This window comes from Mustelus asterias, chromosome 9, assembly GCF_964213995.1.
Source record: "Mustelus asterias chromosome 9, sMusAst1.hap1.1, whole genome shotgun sequence".
Taxonomy (NCBI): domain Eukaryota; kingdom Metazoa; phylum Chordata; class Chondrichthyes; order Carcharhiniformes; family Triakidae; genus Mustelus; species Mustelus asterias.
Genome location: NC_135809.1, coordinates 43,272,437 through 43,290,799, shown reverse-complemented (window position 1 = coordinate 43,290,799; position 18,363 = coordinate 43,272,437). Strand labels below are relative to the sequence as shown.

At 43.5% G+C, this 18,363-nt stretch overlaps 1 protein-coding gene across 1 annotated transcript in view; it reads right to left on the bottom strand.

Annotated features, from left to right (window-relative positions):
- Positions 1-11,408: 11,408 nt before the first annotated feature.
- The window catches only part of LOC144498644 (fibulin-1-like), a 309,419-nt gene continuing 302,464 nt past the window's right edge, over positions 11,409-18,363 (bottom strand). Inside the window, exon 18 of the mRNA XM_078220077.1 lies at positions 11,409-11,464. The gene's annotated coding sequence lies outside the window, so the exon portion shown is untranslated. The remainder of the gene's footprint in view (positions 11,465-18,363) is intronic.

Here is an 18,363-nt window from a genome sequence, read left to right as displayed (position 1 = left end):
ATTCGTCTTGACAATGTACCTTGGTCCTTTGATGCCTTGATTGAGTGTTTGAGTGACTGTTGTTCGGCCAATTCATTTGTGGATGGATGGTACAGAACTGACTTGATGTGTTGTATACCACTTCCTTTCAAGTAGTTTTCAAACTACTTGGAAGTGAAGTGTGTCTCATTGTGACTTACGAATTGCTCTGGTCTGCCACATCTAGCAAATATTTCATCCAGCTTCTCAATAGTTTGTTTGGCTGTCGTAGATTTCATGAGCACTACTTCTGGCCATTTCGAATATCTATCAACAATAACTAAGAACATGTGTCCCTCTATGGACCAATCCATGAGTACTCGCTGCCATGGCTGTTTTGGCCATTTTCAAGAATGTAAGGGTTGGAGTGGCAGAGTGTTTCTTACTTTTGCATAGAACTGATACTGTTCCACTCGCTTCAATTTGGACATTTAATCCTGGGCAACAAAAATAACTATGGGTGGCAGTTCCTTCATTCTCACCACACCTGGATGTCCCTCATGTATCTGTTCAAGGATTCTTCCAAGCAGAGATGGAGGAATAATTACTCAGATGCTCCATAATAAAACTCTACCCTGGACTGTCAACTCAAATCTTCTTGTCATGTAGGGCTTGGGTTTTTGATTTGATTTGATTTATTATTGTCACATGTGTAAGTATACAGTGAAAAGTATTGTTTCTTGCGCGCTATGGAGACAAAGCATACCGTACATAGAGAAGGAAAGGAGAGAATGCAGAATGTTGTGTTACAGTCATAGCCAGGCTGTAGAGAAAGATCAACTTAATATGAGGTAGGTCCATTCAAAAGTCTGATAGCAGCAGGGAAGAAGCTGTTCTTGAGTCGGTTGGTATGTGTCCTCAGACTTTTTCCTGATGGCAAAAGGTGGAAGAGACTATCTCCAGGGTGCATGGGGTCCTTGATTATACTGGCTGTTTTTCTGAGGCAGTGGGAAGTGCAGACTGAGTGGAAGGCTGATTTGGGTGATGGATTGGGCTTCATTCATGACCCTTTGTAGTTTTTTGCCATCTTGGACAGAGCAGGAACCATACCAAGCCATACAACCAGAAAGAATGCCTTTTATGGTGCATCTGTAAAAGCTGGTGAGAGTCGTAGCAGACATGCCAAATTTCCTTAGCCTCCTGAGAAAGTAGAGGTGTTCGTGGGCTTTCTTAACTGTAGCGTATGCATGGAGGGACCAGGACAGGTTGTTGGTGATCTGCACGCCAGAAACCTTAAGCTCTCGAGCACTTCCACTTCGCCCCGTTGATTTGGACAGGGGCATGTCTTCCACTACGCTTCCCGAAGTCGATGACTATCTGCTGTTTTGTTGACACTGAGTTCACCAGATTCTCTATCTCTTTCTTGTACTCCATCTCACTGTGGTGGTGTGATAGGCAGAATTGAAAATCGACTTGGAGGGGAATTTGGCCACACAGTCATGGGTATATACAGAGTATAGTAAGGGGCTGAGGACATAGCCTTTTGGGGCACCGGTGTTGAGGATGATCGTGGAGAAGGTGTTGTTGCCTAAACTTACTTATTGCGATCTGTGGGTTCGGAATTCTAGGATCCAGTCGCAGAGGGAGGAGCCTAGCCTTTTGGAGATGAGTTTTGTTAGAATAATGGCTGAGCTGTAGTCAATAAATAGGAGTCTGACCTATGTGTCCTTGTTGTTTAGGTGTTCCAGGATTGAGTGTAGGGCCAGGGAGATGGCGTCTGCTGTGGACCTGTTGCAGTGGTAGGCAAACTGTAGTGGATCCAGGCGATCTGGGAGGCCCAAATTGATTTGTGCCATGACTAACCCTTCGAAGCACTCCATAATGACTGGGCGATAGTTATTAAGGCACGCTGCTTCGCTTTTCTTGGCACTGGGATGATGGTCGTCTTCTTGAACCAGATAGGGTATTGGTGTAAAGACAGCTTAAGGATATCTGCGAATATCCCTGCCAGCTGGTCCTCGCAAGATCTGAGTGCTCATCTGGGTACCCCATCCGGGTCAGTCACTTTCCATGGGTTGGGTTGGCTTTCGAGAAGGCTGCTCCGACGTCTGCAATGGTGACCTTGGATACAGGTTCATCCGAGGCTTCTGGGTGGACGGCATGCTCTCGCTGACCTCTTGCTCAAAATGGGCATAGAATGCATTGAGCTCATCGGGGAGGGATGCATTGGTGCCAGCTATTTTGCATGTCTTCATCTTATAGCCTATTACGTCTTGCAGATCTTACCATAGTCGGTGGAAGTCCGTGTGGCTAGCCTGGGACTCTAGCTTGGTCCGGTACTGTCTTTTGGCATCTCTGATGATCCCCGTAGATCATATCTGGATTTCTTGTATAGTTCAGGGTCACTTGACTTGAACGCCTCAGACCTGGATTTCAGCAAGCAGTGGATATCCCTGTTCGTCCATGATTTCCAGTTGGGAAACATGCGGATTTGCTTCTTTGGCACATAGTCTTCTACACACTTACTGAAGTGGCATACTGACTTGAAGCAGTCCCGCAGGAGATCATCTGATTTCTCAGAATAATATTGCACGACTTTCTTTAACGGATTCTCCCGTTTCAGTTTTTGCTTAAGCACAGCCTTGTGATCTGCTTTACCAAAGTGTGGGTGGTCAATAGAGCGGTAGATATTTGTGTAGCAGTGGTCTAGGATGTTTGGGATTCTGGTGGAACAGGAGACATGTTGGTTGTATCTTGGTAGGATTCTCTTGAGCTTGGCCTGATTGAAGACCACGGCCACGATAAACAAGGCCTCAGGATGTTTTGTCTCAAGGCTACTTGTGATGGTGTATATTTCATCTAGCGCAGTCTTCATTTCCGCATGGGGTGGGATGTAAACTGCTGTCAGGATAACAGAGGTGATCTCTCACAGAGGGTAGTCGGGGTGGCATTTTAACATCAGGTATTCTAGGTCCAGGGAGCAAAAACTCGCCAGTGTTGCTATGTCTAGGCACCAAGGGATGTTAATTAGATTAGTTGATTAGTAGATTAGGTGTTGATTTGTTCTGGATTTTTATGATGTACTTCTGTCATCCTTCCTTTTCGGACCTTTTCCATAACCTTCCCCATCACTGGATCATTTCCTGTATATCACTATACTTGAGATGAAGTCACTGGTACATTATCCACTTGTGAGAAATAAGGGATTTTCTTCAGGTTCTTGCTTGAATTGTAATGGCAATCAGTATCTGCATGTTGCTCTGACCAATGATATTTAATATCATAGGTGTGTGCCCATCACATCCATCTCTGTAACCAGCTAGCTACTAAAGAAAGGAGATTTTTATACAGCTTGAAAATGGTCATCAAGGGTCAAATGTCCATCAAAAGCAAAGTTTTTACGAAAGCTTACTCTGAATTTAATACTCAAAGTTTCTTTTTCCAGCTGAGCAAAATTAATTTTGCTACAGTGAGAGTCTGTGAAGCAAAGGCTTTTGGTCTCTCTTCTGATGGCATGATATGTGAGACAACTGCACCTACCCCATAGGATGATGCATCACAAACAAGTTGTATCTTCAGCTTGGGATTGAAGTGAACCAATATCTCTGACTTCTTTAAGGCTTCTTTCACCTCTTCATACCCTCTTTCACATTCCTTTGTTCAGTGCCACATGCTTGACACATAGTAAAATGTGCAATTGCTTTAATGGTGTCACTAAATTTGGAACAAATTTATCGTTGGTTAATCAATCCTAGAAATGATCTGTTGCATCACATCTTGAGGACGTGGCGCTCCTAACTCACAATAACTTTTTAACTTCCTTTTGCAAGCCATCTTTATCAATGATGTGACCCAAGTAGTTTATGGATGTATTGAAAAAGTCACACATATCCTTTTTGACCGGGAGATTATGTTTTTGCAGACATTCCAGCGTAGCTTCCAAGTTCTTCAAGTGCTCTTGTTCACTGAAACATGTGATGAGTATGTACTCTAGATAGCACTGAACACCATTTATCCCACTCAGAATTTGATCCGTGGACCTCTGAAATAAAGCAGTTGTAGATCTTATCCCAAATGGAAGTCTCTTGTATCAAAACAGTCATGATAATGAGTAATGGTTGTGATTTAGCAGCCGCATTTATTCATAGGTATGCTTGTGATAGGTCTGTTTTACTGGATTTCTGGCTTCCAAATAGTCCAGCAAATAAGTCTTCAATCAGTGGGGGGATACTGATCAGCACACAAAACTGGGTTAATAGTCGTCTTGAAATCTCCACATATCCTTACTGAGCCACCAGGTTTTCGTACAGGCATTACTAGTGTAGCTCAATCACTTGTAGTAACTGGTTCAATGACTCCTGTTTGGACTAGTCTTTCCAGTTCTTCTTCGACTTTTGGTCAAATGACATACAGTACTGTTCTGGCTTTGAGACATTTTGCCGTTGTTGTACCTGTTAATTTTCAGATACTTTCGACCAGTTTACTTACTCAAAAGTTTTACCCCGGTGCCCTTATTTGCAAGATGGACAAAGGACAAACACAAGTAAAGGTTCAATAAGTTTATTAATATTAACACTATTAACTCATAAATTACCCACATTAAACAAGAGGATGAGAGGGGGGATTTAATAGTGGGAAATGAGGAAATGGCTGAAACTTTAAATAAGCTTTTTGTGTCGGTCTTCACGGTGGAAGACACAAATAGTTTACCGAATATTAACGATAGAGGGTTGGTAGGAGGAGAGGTACTCAGTACAATTAATGTTACCAGGGAGACAGTGCTTGGTAGACGAACGGGACTGAAGGTGGACAAGTCCCCGGGCCCGGATGGAATGCATTCCAGGGTACTGAAAGAAATGTCAGAGGTAATAGCGGATGCGTTAGTGGTTATTTATCAAAATTCGTTGGATTCTGGGGTAGTGCTGGTGGATTGGAAAACGGCTAATGTTACGCCGCTGTTTAAAAAAGGAAATAGACAAAAGGCGGGTAACTACAGGCCGGTTAGCTTAACGTCTGTATTTGGGAAAATGCTGGAATCCATCATTAAAGAAGAAATAGCAGGCCATCTGGATAAGAATGGTTCGATTAAGCAGACGCAGCATGGATTCATGAGGGGAAAGTCGTGCTTGACGAACTTGTTGGATTTTTATGAAGATGTGACTAGTGCGGTTGACGGAGGGGAACCGGTGGATGCGGTGTTTTTGGATTTCCAAAAGGCGTTTGAAAGGTGCCTCACAAAAGGTTGCTGAAGAAGATTGAGTCACATGGAGTTGGGGGTAGGGTGTTAGCATGGATTGGGCATTGGCTATCTGACAGGAAGCAGAGGGTCGGAATAAATGGGTGCTTTTCTGGTTGGCGGATGGTAAGTAGTGGTGTGCCGCAGGGATCGGTACTGGGGCCTCAACTATTTACCATTTATATAGACGATCTGGAGGAGGGGACTGAGCGTAGGGTAACAAAGTTTGCAGACGACACAAAGATAAGTGGAAAAGTGAATCGTGTGGAGGGCGTAGAAGGTCTGCAGAGAGATTTGGACAGGCTGAGTGAGTGGGCGAGGATCTGGCAGATGGAGTATAACGTTGACAAATGCGAGGTTATTCACTTTGGAGGAAATAATAGCAAATTGGATTATTATCTAAATGGAAAAAAATTACAACATGCTACTGTGCAAAGGGACCTGGGGGTCCTTGTGCATGAGATGCAAAAACCCAGTCTGCAGATGCAACAGGTGATCAAGAAAGCAAATGGGATGTTGGCCTATATCGCAAGGGGGATAGAATATAAAAGCAGAGATGCCTTGCTGCATCTGTACAGGGCATTGGTGAGGCCGCAGCTGGAATACTGTGTGCAGTATTGGTCCCCTTATTTGCGGAAGGATATATTGGCCTTGGAGGGAGTGCAGAGAAGGTTCACCAGGTTGATCCCAGAGATGAGGGGTGTTGATTATGAGGAGAGACTGAGCAGACTGGGTTTGTACTCGTTGGAATTTAGAAGGCTGAGGGGGGATCTTATAGAGACCTATAAGATAATGAAGGGGCTGGATAGGGTAGAGGTGGAGAGATTCTTTCCACTTAGTACGGAAGCGAGAACTAGAGGGCACAGCCTCAAAATAAAGGGGGGTCAGTTTAGGACAGAGTTGAGGAGGAACTTCTCTCAAAGGGTGGTGAATCTCTGGAATTCTCTGCCCACTGAAGTGATGGAGGCTACCTCGTTGAATATGTTTAAATCACAGATAGATGGATTCCTGATCGGTAAGGGAATTAGGGGTTATGGGGATCAGGCGGGTAAGTGGAACTGATCCACTTCAGATCAGCCATGATCTTATTGAATGGCGGGGCAGGCTCGAGGGGCTAGATGGCCTACTCCTGCTCCTATTTCGTATGTTCTTATGGTACCCCAGATTCAAGTATACTACCCATAAAGATGGTTTGGTTAAACTGCAGGCCCGATTCTCTGAATCCCTCTGGTCCGTCGTCACGAAGGTGAGTCTCGATGGCAGCTTCTTCCTTCTGATTGTTGCTTACTATATTAATAAGTCTAAATTTGATGAAGGGACACCGGCCTTGGAGGAATTATTTCATCTACCCACTTTATTTAAACGGTAAGTACGTTTATTTTAAATCTTTATTGTTAATTTTTGTTTCTTGCTTACTCTTTTTTTCTGAACTTTTTTTTGCATTGGCAATTTCTTTTCCTTTTCTTTGATCATCTTTTTGATCGAAGTGCTGGATTTTTTTTAGAATCCATTTGAAATTTTGTTTTCATCCCACTCTTGTTGCTAGTTTTCTCTTTGGTAATTATTGACCAGGAATTTCAATAAAAAGAAAAGTAATTAGGTGCCACACACATGGGTGAAAGTCAAACGCAATACAGGTTTAGTTAGGAGATATTGTTTTTCCATGGTCCAAGATAGAAGTGCCCTAATGGGGCAGCACGGTGGCACAATGGTTAGCACTGCTGCCTCACAGCACCAGGGACCCGGGTTCAATTCTCGGCTTTGGTCACTGCTATGCAGAATCTGCACATTCATCCCATGTCTGCATGGGTTTCCTCCAGGTGCTCCAGTTTCCTCTCACAGTCCAAAAGACGTGCTGGTTAGGTGCATTGGCCATGCTAAATTCTCCCTCAGTGTACCTGAATGGGTGCCTGAGTGTGATGACTGGGGGATTTTCAGAGAAACTTCATTGCAGTGTTAATGTAAGCCTTCCTGTGACACTAATAAATTAGAAAAGCCTGGAAACCTCTCTGCTTATGTCACTACAGGTCATGTGACATTCTACCAAAAGAGATGCAACTACTTTAAATGCACAGCAGTAGCTGTATGAGTATAGAGGTTAGCTTGAGTTTCTTAGTTATTGTTGTCATTCAAGGCGTGGCTTTCAGCGTTTCAGGACCTCCCTGGAAGGTTTTCATGAGGATTGGAAACAGTATTCTGTCATTTGCATGCATTGATCTTCTGCATCTGATCCAGTATGGATAGTGTACTCTGCTGGTGGGAAGAGAAAGAGGAATAGAGGGGCAGGAAGGAGAGGAGTCTAAGTGAATGCAGACAGTGCCCCAGGCAGAGACCTGCAGGAGGAGAGGCATGAGCTCAGTTGGTGCAGGCCCAGCAAGGAGGCCAAGGTGGGAGGGACACCGAAGGCACTACTATCCAGTGGCTAGAGTATACATGCTGCACACCAACTACCTCCAGATGTTTGAGGTCCAGTGGTGCAGGAAGCTCTGCCATTCCAGGGACACAGTGGCATCAATTTGTAACTCGATAGGTCTCAAAACACCTCCAACTGTGTGGGGGATCACCCCATGCCAGTCGCTTTGAAGCCCTCACCTTCTGCACCCACGGTTCATTTCAATGCTCAGTTGAGGATTTGTGTGGCGTCTCCCAAACAGCTGCATACAAGCTAATCACTGATGCCATCTTCACGCACAGTTATACTTCCATCAACTACCAGACACTTTAGGGAAACCAGGTGGAGAGAGCTTGAGTGTCTGCGGTAATGGCTGGGTTTCCCCGCATACAGGTTCCTATAGCCCATGTGCATGTGGCAATCAAGGAGCCAGCAGGAGAGCTGGGGGCTTTCATCAACAGACAGGGGTACCGACCGATAATTGTGAAGATTGTGACCATAGGAGACAGATTCTTCAGGTCTGTGCCTGTCTTCCAGGGAGCTCACAGAATTCATACATCTTGTGGCACTCCTAAAGCTGTTTGTGACTGCAGCAAGATTGGATCAATGGCTCCTGGGTGAGAAAGATTATCCCTCGAAGAGGTGGCTGATAACTCCACTTTGTCATCCAAGAGCTGAGGCAGAGGACAGATATATTAGGAATCATGCATCCACAAGTGTGGTGGTGGAAAGGCCTATCAGGCTGCTCAGAATTCACTTCTGGTGCCTTGACTGGTCCGGAGGATCATTGCAGCACCCTCCAGAGCATATCTCCCTCTTTGTTGTTATGTGCTGCACAATCTCGCTCTGCACAAACTAGTTCTGATGAGGGGAGAGCCCAGTGGCGGCTGAAGAGAACGAGGCAAGACCACAGATCATAGAGGATGACTCTGAGAGGTGATGGGTCTGAGGATTAGTTTGGGATTATTCAGGATGAGGACTTTGAGGTGAACAATATGAATATTAAGTGGGGCAGAGACACGAAGGATGCATTGATGCAGCGAACCTTCAGCTAGGAAGCCAAGGCATGGAGGCTGATTCAATCCAATGACAATGTATCACTTGTAATAAAACTGTCCTTAAAAGCCCAATCCAGAAATGCTGCACCACACTAAGCCCTCAGTTTACAAGCCTGTGCAACATGTGGCCGATGTACAAAACATGCAGCCATCTCAGCCCATTGAATTCAGGAAAATGTTTGTGACTTAACATAAGAACAGCATACAAGTGTGCCAAACCTAATGGAAAACTCAAAAGTCATGAATGCAAATAATGTCATCTGTAAAACACCCATGTTGTGCTTAAGGTGCCTTAAACTTATGGCTGCTACATCTTGGTGCATCTTGTGATCCAAAGAGAATGTCCCTGAAGCAGCCTCTCCATGAGAGTCACCACTCTCATTTGAGGAGGACATGTGCTCGTGCTTAGGGTCACAGCAGTGCTCATGTCCCACATTGACTCCTCAATAATTGAAGCCATGGCACGCAGACCCTCATGGATCTCTGCCAGATCTCCCTGCACACCAGCTAAACATAAAACATCTGCCACTGCCTGATGGACATCTCCAGTGACACATGATCTGCCTGTGACCTAGTGTTGTCCTGGTCTCCAGCAGGAAATAATTCACTTTCAGTTCTGATGTCAATAAACAGAAAGTAGCATGTTACCAGTCACTGAGCATCAATGCTAAGTTAATGATTCATTCAAAATTGAGCTTGTAGGCTCTTAAAGTCTAAACATAAATTCAAATAAGGGCTTCTCTGATGGTGCCTGGTTGGTAAAAGTACTGATTGTACAGGCTTCAGGTTTGAGCTTGTGAGTTTGGGGTTCCCAACAGGATATTGGAGAATCAATGGGCATGCCAAATTAGCTGCAATCTCCAAGCTAAGGAGACAGTGGTATTTCTTTTAAATCTAGCTGCACTTGGTCTGTCTCATGTGGACAACAAGTGAAGAAAGGATTAGGTTAAACTGAAATGCTCCCAAAGGTCACATCACCTGCTGACTGATCATGAATGTAGAATGAAACGAAAACAAAAAATGCTGGAAAATCTCAGCATCTGTGGGGAGAGAATAGAGTCAACATTTCAAGTCAGGATGACCCTTCGAAAGAGCTGGGATCATCCTGGGATTACGAAAGGTCATCGTGACTCAAAACTTTGGCTCTATTCTCTCCCCAAAGATACTGTCGGATCTGCTGAGATTTTCCAGCATTTTCTGCTTTTGTTTCAGATTCCAGCATCCGCAGCATTTTGCTTTTATTATATGTATGTAGAATGGTTACTTGCACAAAGTGCAAAAGAGCTGTTGTGTTCTGTAAAAGCTCATCATGCTAGTGAATTCAAGATATGAGGAAGGAAAACTGGAAAAGAAATTTTTTAAAAATGAAAGCTAGAGACTGGTACGCAAACTGAAAAAGCAAAATCCATAAATATCATAAAGCTCACAACACCAGGGATCTGGGTTCGATTCCTGGCTTAAGTGACTGTGCGGAGTCTGCGCATTCTCCCTGTGTCCGCGTGGATTTCCTCCAGGTGCTCCGGTTTCCTCCCACAGTCCGAAAGATGTACTGGTTAGGTGCATTGCATGCTAAATTCACCTTCAATGCACCTGAACAGGCACTGGAATGCGGCGACGAGGGGATTTTCACAGTAACTTCATTGCAGTGTTAATGTAAGATTACTTGTGACACTAATAAATAAACTTTAAACTTAGCAGAACGTAGAAAACACGTAATTGTAAGAAGAGAACTTGCCGATACAAAGGCTGCAGGCTATCAAGGTTGCTTTTATTACAGAGCTCTGTAAGGGGATTATATACTGAAGTTAGTGTCTGAGGCTCTACAGTGTGTAAAAAATATTTTCTAAATACTGTCTTTTTAGGAAAAATCATTGTTTATATTTTGGAATGAGGCCATCGTTACATTTTGATTTGTTTATAAAGGAATACAATGAAAAATGGTATATTTTTAAAAGACTATTCGGTCTTCTGAACATTAAGGAAACAAACTTAAAGGATTGCAGAAGTGAGAAAGAGAGACTTCTGTGACTAGAACTGGGCTAAAAGTCTCCACAGAGAATTCAGAAACCATTAACTCTGTATGATGTTTTTTACTGTGAGAATTATTCTTGTAATCTTAACCCTTAGCTATATACAGAGGTGAAGTGCACTTCACCTCTGTATGATTAAAAATGATTAAAATGAGTGGACAGTAACATTCTGTGACTCTGCTAACACTGAGTTTCTTCTATCATTTCTCATTATTTTGTTCAAATACTTTCACTGTTCAACTACCTGGCTAAAGCAGTAGCAGAATCAACTAAGAGAGAGTTCACTACTAAAACATGAGTATAAATGAGACATAAAATTATATTCATTCACAGGATGTGGGCATCACAGCAAGGCCAGTGTATATTGCATATTGCCCATCCCTAATTGCCTCTGTGAAGTGGTGGTGAGCAGCTTTCTTGAACCATCGTTGGCTGTGTGATGTTAACAGGTAGGAAGTTAGGCAGAGAGTTCCAGTATTTTGATCTAGTAACAGTGAAAGGAGTGGCAATATGTTTCAAAGTCAAGCAAATGTGTGACTTGGAAGGCAACTTAGAATTGATGGTATTCCCATGCGTCTGTTGTCCTTAGCTTTCTAAACAGGGGACACTGCAGATTTGGCAACTTGCTGCATTGCATCTTGTAGATGTGGTACACTGCTGACATGGTGAACTGGTGGTGGAGGGAATGAATGTTATGAGGTGGATAGGACGTCTTTGTGCTGGCTGATATCAAGCTTCTTGATTGTTATTGGAGCTGCACACATCCAGGCAAGTGATTTCTGTTGAACACCTAAAAGAGGAAAGAAAGACTGAGCAGTTTGGGAAAGAAATTTTACAGTTTCAGACCTAGTCATCTGAAGGCATGGCCAACATGCCTTATGTGGTGGGCTCAGCAGCATAAGGATGAGAATGTTCATGAAGCCTCCTCCTCCTCCTGTTAATTTTTTAATTGTCCTCCACTATTCACAACTGGATGTCACAGGACTGTGGAGCTTTGATCTAATCCATTAGTTGTGGGATTGCTTAGCTCTGGCTATAACATGCTGCTTTTGCTGTTTAGCATGCATGTTGTCCTGTGTTGTCTTTACCCAAACTTATTTTTAGGTACGACTGATTCTGTGCTTGGCATGTTCTCCGACAATCCTCATTGAACCTTGGTTGAGCCCTCGGCTTTTGGTAATGGTAGAGTAAGGGATAGGCCAGACCATGAAGTTACAGATTGTGGTGAAATACAATCCCGCTGCTGCTGATGATCCACCACATCTCATAGGTGGCTTGTTTTGAGCTGCTGGATCTGTTCCATATCTATCAAACTTAGCAAAGTGATAGTGCCACACAGTAGATTAGACTGTTGTTTATGTGAAGATCGGATGTCGTCTCTATGAGGATTGTGCAGTGGTCAGTCTGACGAATATTTTCATGGACAGATTCAACTGTGACAGGTAAATTGATTAGAACAAGGTCAAGTAGGTTTTTCCTTCATATTGGTTTTCTCACTGCCTGTTGCAGGCCTAGACTGGCAGTGTATCCTTAAGGAATTAGCCAGCTTGGCCACTAGTGGTGCTACCAAGTCTCTACCCCAAAGTACATTCCATTTCATGCATGTCATATTTCAAGATGAAGGGGATGGAATGATTCATGAGGCTTATTATTAACTGAAGCAGATGTACCAAGAGTTGAGCCCATGGAATACTCAATTACAAAGAATAAATATCTGGTCTAACAATATCAAAAACCTCCAGACAGATTCTCTCTTATAACCTAAAGCCACTTCACATGGTAATTAAATTTAAAGTTTATTTATTAGTGTCACAAGTAGGCTTACATGAACACTGCAATGCAGTTACTGTGAAAATCCTTGAGGTTATCAGTGAAATTACATTTTTAAAAATTGATCAGCCCATAACAAGCAGCTAGAAAGAGGGAGGTTAGTGAACTTGGTTGAAGAAATGCCTAATATCTAACACAGCATTTACCAGTGATGAAAAAAAATATATAATTCCTTGTTTTCTTTCTGAGCATTTTGATGTCAGACAAGTAAAGCTTTACAGTGGACTGATTTACACAGCTCACATGCAATAAATTGAAGGCATTTTAAGGATTTGTCTTGAACTCCATATCATTGACTTTTACAAATTCAAAACATTCAGCATGGATGATCATGGGTGACTAGTTGGCCGTATCTGTATTCCCTGAGAGTAGTATGATAATGTGTGGGACCTGCTTTTACTCTGCCAGTCTTTGCAAATGCACTGGCTCACATTTCAGTTGTATGCCCTGTCTCCATTTGGTTTACACTACAACAATCTCCTCTTTGTTTTCTCCTGAACCTATCTCTTCTTATTTAGCCCTTAATCCCTGTCAGTGTTTCACCTCTCCTGTGGGCAGGTTATGGCTTACACTGCATTAGAAAGGAAGTTGAGCTGATCACAGTGAACAGAAACCAGATAATGTTGTCTTCAACAGAAATACATTCTTAATCTTCAAATTTAGCTAATCCTTCAACTAGAACCTACCTCCCAGGAGATCTTTTCAACCTCATTTGTAGCCTTTTTCCCATGCTCAAATTGTCTGACCTGAAGAAACAACATATAGTAGGCACAGTACACACCGTTTAAAAGCTGGTTTTATGGTGCAGGGACAAAGCAGATATAGTGTGGCAAAAGCTGAATGCCATATAAGCAGGAGAAAAAGTTAATTTCTATTGCAGGTATTCTTGTATGTTCTATGAGACTTGCGAAATGACTGCTGACTGCTCTATAATTGACATACTCAGAGTCTGGACCAAGATGAGATGCAGGTACAGTGGACTTCACATCTACCAATTTGGTTGGAGGCGAGTCATTTCCAGGCTTACATGACCTATCTCAGCAACAGTAATTTGATCCCAGCATGTATAACACTCATGGAGAGCTCATGATTTTGTGGGCAGCAGATCTAGGTATGCTGGACGCTTTAGAAAAACCGTGGATGGATTTTAAAGCAGGAAGTGTGTGGAAACACTATTTATATAGCAATGGTAAAGAGACAGAAAGACGGGAAGCATAACTAGCCTCAAGGTTTCGCAATACCAGCTTTTAGGATATAATGGAGCAAGGGCATTTTAAAAGGACAGCCAGTTTTGGCACTTAAGGTCAAAGGGCAGCATTGAAGGGTGGTCTAAAGTACATGGGAGGAGCTGATAACAAATATCAATACATATAGTAATTCAAAAATATTATGATTTTCGGTAAACAACTATTACAATGTCCCCAGCCAGCCTGTTAAGTTGGTCTAACCACCACAACATTCTCCTGAGGCGACCAACATATTTGTGGCACACTGCGCTCTGTCAGACCCTACAGACATTCTGTTGTTTACCATACATTACCATATTGTTACAGAGTACCTCTCACATTCTCAGTATCCACCTTCAATGTTGCCTTGTGACGAATATCTAATTCATAATTCATGTTAATATTTTAGTAGCAATATTTGGTTTTGGGATAATTAAAGCTTAACTGAAGAAAACAGACTAAATATAACTAAAGCAGCTTGGATTCTATTGCACCTCAAAGGTTAGGGCCATGTTGACTTAAGGGGTTAACAGCTAGAAAGAAAAGAGTCATAAAACATCAGTCAGGCTTCCTTAGCTGGAGAATTGATGACTACACTGCTTGCAAAAAGAGTACAGTCCAGAGAGATGGTTTGTTTTGGGAGTTGGAGCTAAATTAGTTTAAAAGCCTTTTGTGAACTCTGAATGGAGATGGGTGGAACTTAAGATTCTCTGGTTTCAGTTTGTGTGTTTGTTGGGAGAGTGTGTTCTGTAGCAGGGGTAAAAACTGGATATTGAAAAATTGCTGTTGTTACAAGGCTCCAGACAGTTAGGGTTCAGAGAAGTTGAGGGGAGCTGAGAAGGTAGCAGAAGATCACTGGCTTACTGCTGGAGGCAATAAGGGCTCAGAAGAAGCCCTGAGAATCATTATAGCTCGATGCAACTGGGAGACTGGAAGTCAGAGAAACCCTGGGGCAGTACCAGCTTAGTGAAGCCAGTGGTCTGCTAAAGAACAGAAATTGAACAGTAATTAGATGCAGGAATGAAGCTTTATGAATCCAGTAGAAAGCAGCCTCAAGAGGAGAGATTGAACCATCAGGAGTGAGCAGTTGTTGAGATAGTCCAAGTTGAAATAGCTTTTGAGGGAATTCAGAGGCTAGATCTTAGAAAGTGAAGAATTAAAATCCCTCCTGAGGGAGACAGAGTTTTACCGAGATTTTGTGACTCACAGTAGTCTCTGACATCTGGATGTGTTGTTGAGAAATCCACAGGATCCGTTTTGGTTGTATCTGCAGTATGGTGTGTTTGACCACAATTTGCATCTTAACTCATATTTACCTCATTCTGAATGTTAGAGTTTTAGATATTTTAGATAATTTCACTTTGCTGACTTGTGAAGTTATTTTGTTTGTTTTTAAAAACAATTAAATTTGTAGAATGTTGTGGTTTTATTCTCTTAATAAGTACCTGGGATTTCAGACTTTGTCCACATTAAACAAAGTTACAGGTCCCATCTGGGTTGTATGAGCCTTAATTTCTACCCCTTCCAGGAATTTGCACTCTGTTTTCCATGCACATGTATTGCAGCTACTGTTGTCTTCATAATGGTCAGTGTTTTTTACTGTATACCTAGCTAAATTGGAAGCCTATTTTTGAGCTGAGTAGTACCATTTATATCATCTCTTATGGACAGGGTCAGGAGGGATCGGAAACCCTTGTTTCCTTTCCCTTGTTGTCTGTAACAATGTGTTTTTTTGTAAAATAAGGTATGTATGTTTCTTAACCCCTGATTAGTCATTTTTTTACACAATCAGCAGCTAGCTTTTGTGCATTTGAATAAAGGGTATTATTTATTCATGCATTCACCCCAAAAGTCTAAATTATATATCACTAATGCGTGCACGCACGCACAAGAACCTAACCCATGAGTCATCGTTTGACCTCACTCTGAAAATATTTACAAATAATTAATTGAAAATTCCAGGTGATTCGTGACTTTCTAAACTCAGCTGAGAAAAAGCAAAAGCCAGGATTTATCAAATTAGTGACTTTAAAGTAAAATGCTGAGCAAGAGAATTCTCCAGGCAGCCATCATTGAAAATGTTTTCAAGTTGAGTGCGATCGCTATTGTAACAGTGCCTGCCAAAAATGGCAAGCGTAGGAAACCCCTTTTGGGCTGAATTTTCTGATACTTTTTCTGAGTGTCAATCTTATCAAGAAAATCAGAGAGAATCCTGCCGGTGCCATCGGACGGAAAAGTCGAGGTGTATTCAGCCTTTTTCAGAAGAAAAACATTTTTCATGAGCTTCATGCCTGTGGCAGCCTGCCTCTAATTTGCTTGACCCGCGACAACTTAATCACTGCAATCAGTAGGACGCACCATTTAAACACCTCCCTAGCATTTGTTCCAAATCCAATTGGGGAGATGGCTGCCAGAAAGACTGCACCCCGCTTTACCGAGGGAGTCCTCAGCAATCTTCTGGATGGGGTCCATCAGAGGTGGGAGACGACCCTCGATTGGGCAAATGTCCTGCCAACAAGGTGACCAATCCCACCTGGGTGTGGCCACGATTGTGAGCGCCAGCTCACCACATAAGAGGACAGGGCTGCAGTGCAGGAAAATCAATGACCTTTATGCAGTAAGAAGTCTAACAACACTAGGTTAAAGTCCAACAGGTTTATTTGGTAGCAAAAGCCACTAGCTTTCGGAACAGGCTGTTCCTTCGTCAGGTGGATGGGAGTTCTGATCACAAACAGGGCACAAAGACAGAAACTCAATTTACATGAATAATGATTGGAATGTGAGTCTTTACAGCTAATCAAGTCTTAAAGGTACAGACAATGTGAGTGGAGGGAGCATTAAGCACAGGTTAAAGAAATGTGTATTGTCTCCAGACAGGACAGTTGGTGAGATTATGCACATCCAGGCAAGTTGTGGGGGTTACAGATAGTTTGTGATCAGAACTCCCACCCACCTGACGAAGGAACAGCCTGTTCCGAAAGCTAGTGGCTTTTGCTACCAAATAACCCTATTGGACTTTAACCTGGTGTTGTTAAACTTCTTACTGTGTTTACCCCAGTCCAACGCCGGCATCTCCACATCATGACTACCTTCTTTATGCAGCCAGAGTAAGACTGTTTCTCATGTCTCCCACAGCACCACTTAATACACCCCTCACTCCTCCATGTTGATTTCGCTCCCAGCCACCTCACAAGATCCCAGCACTTAACATGCTGCCTCTCTCCCCAGTATCTCCTCTGCTTTTGAAGTCCCCTCTCCCACTCACCTCCCATACATGCCAGAATTCATTGCCATCAAGCCCCATGTGAGTTACTTTTCTCCTATCAGTGTTCCCCTTTCCTGCACCAATGCCATCTTGCTTCCCTTGTGGGTCAATCAGCAGACCAGCCTGAACTATCCTTGCAGCCCATGGATGCCACAGACCTGAGCAGCTCTGAGGGATACATCTTGGAGACCAGCACTGAAAAGGCGTCACACATCTGTCACCCACACACTCCACCAGCACAGATACTCACACCACGTTGGGAATCAGTATTAGGCAGGCTTCTGGTGGGAACCTCACAGCTGAAGATCCACAGCAGGCAGTCAGGAATATTCCAGGGATCTGGCACTCGGAGGGATGCCGAAGCCCATTGATCTTCCTGCTGAGCCCTGATCAGATGATGTGCCCCTTGGTTCAGTTGTCACAGAGATGCTGGAGCTACAAAGGTAGGGTCACGAATATCAGGAAGGGATGTCAGCATCCCTCGTCAGACTGCAAGGCTGACTGGAGGGCCCCTTCACCTTCCATCCGAGGAGATGGTGCTGTCACTTAAACGCAATAAGGCCAAGGGGGGGGCATCCGCAGTGGAGAACTTAGTGCAGAATATGCGCTCCGTGGCGGGTGATGTCTGCTCCATGGTTTAGTTCATGACTTTCATGGCTGAGGGCATGAGCTCCATGTTGCAGAGTTTCAACTGCATGGTGGAGGTACTAGTGGGAATCCATGAGTGTCAATGCCAGAGGATGGTGGGGCTGCTGGATCTCACTCCAGCTGCCCTGATAACCAATAGAGGAGCCCGGAGAGCCCCACACACCCAAAGGGAAGGGGATTGGCAGGTGTGCAGCCCGGGACCTTCCACTTAGGAGATCCTGGAGATGACTAGTCTTCTGAAACTCCTTTCCCTGTGAGCAACACACCTCTAGCCCTGCACACCTAGAAGGGCAGCACTGCAACATCCATGCTGCCTGAAAGCAGACCCAGACCCTCAAGGTCCCACCTACACCCCAGGGAACGCTTGTCAAGGTAATATCAGATAACAGGGCGTGGAAATCAGCAGGCTGCCTTATCCTCAGCTGTGGATCCTGGAGATACACCTATATGTACGGGGGAGGTGACGTTAAGAAAAGTTAAACACATCGTGAGCATGAGTGAACCTAGGTGCTGATGGAGATAAGTCACTGGTGTAAAAGCAAGCTTGCAAGCTTGTATTTAAAGTAATGTTGATCACCCATAAAGTGCTGCCCTGTTGTATTAGCGCCATTTTCTGTCAGATCTCACACAAACGCAGTGCATCCTCCTTCAGCACTGAGAGGATGCAGCATGATGGTTCTCCCACCTCCCACACTGACAATGCAGTAATGCCACGTGACC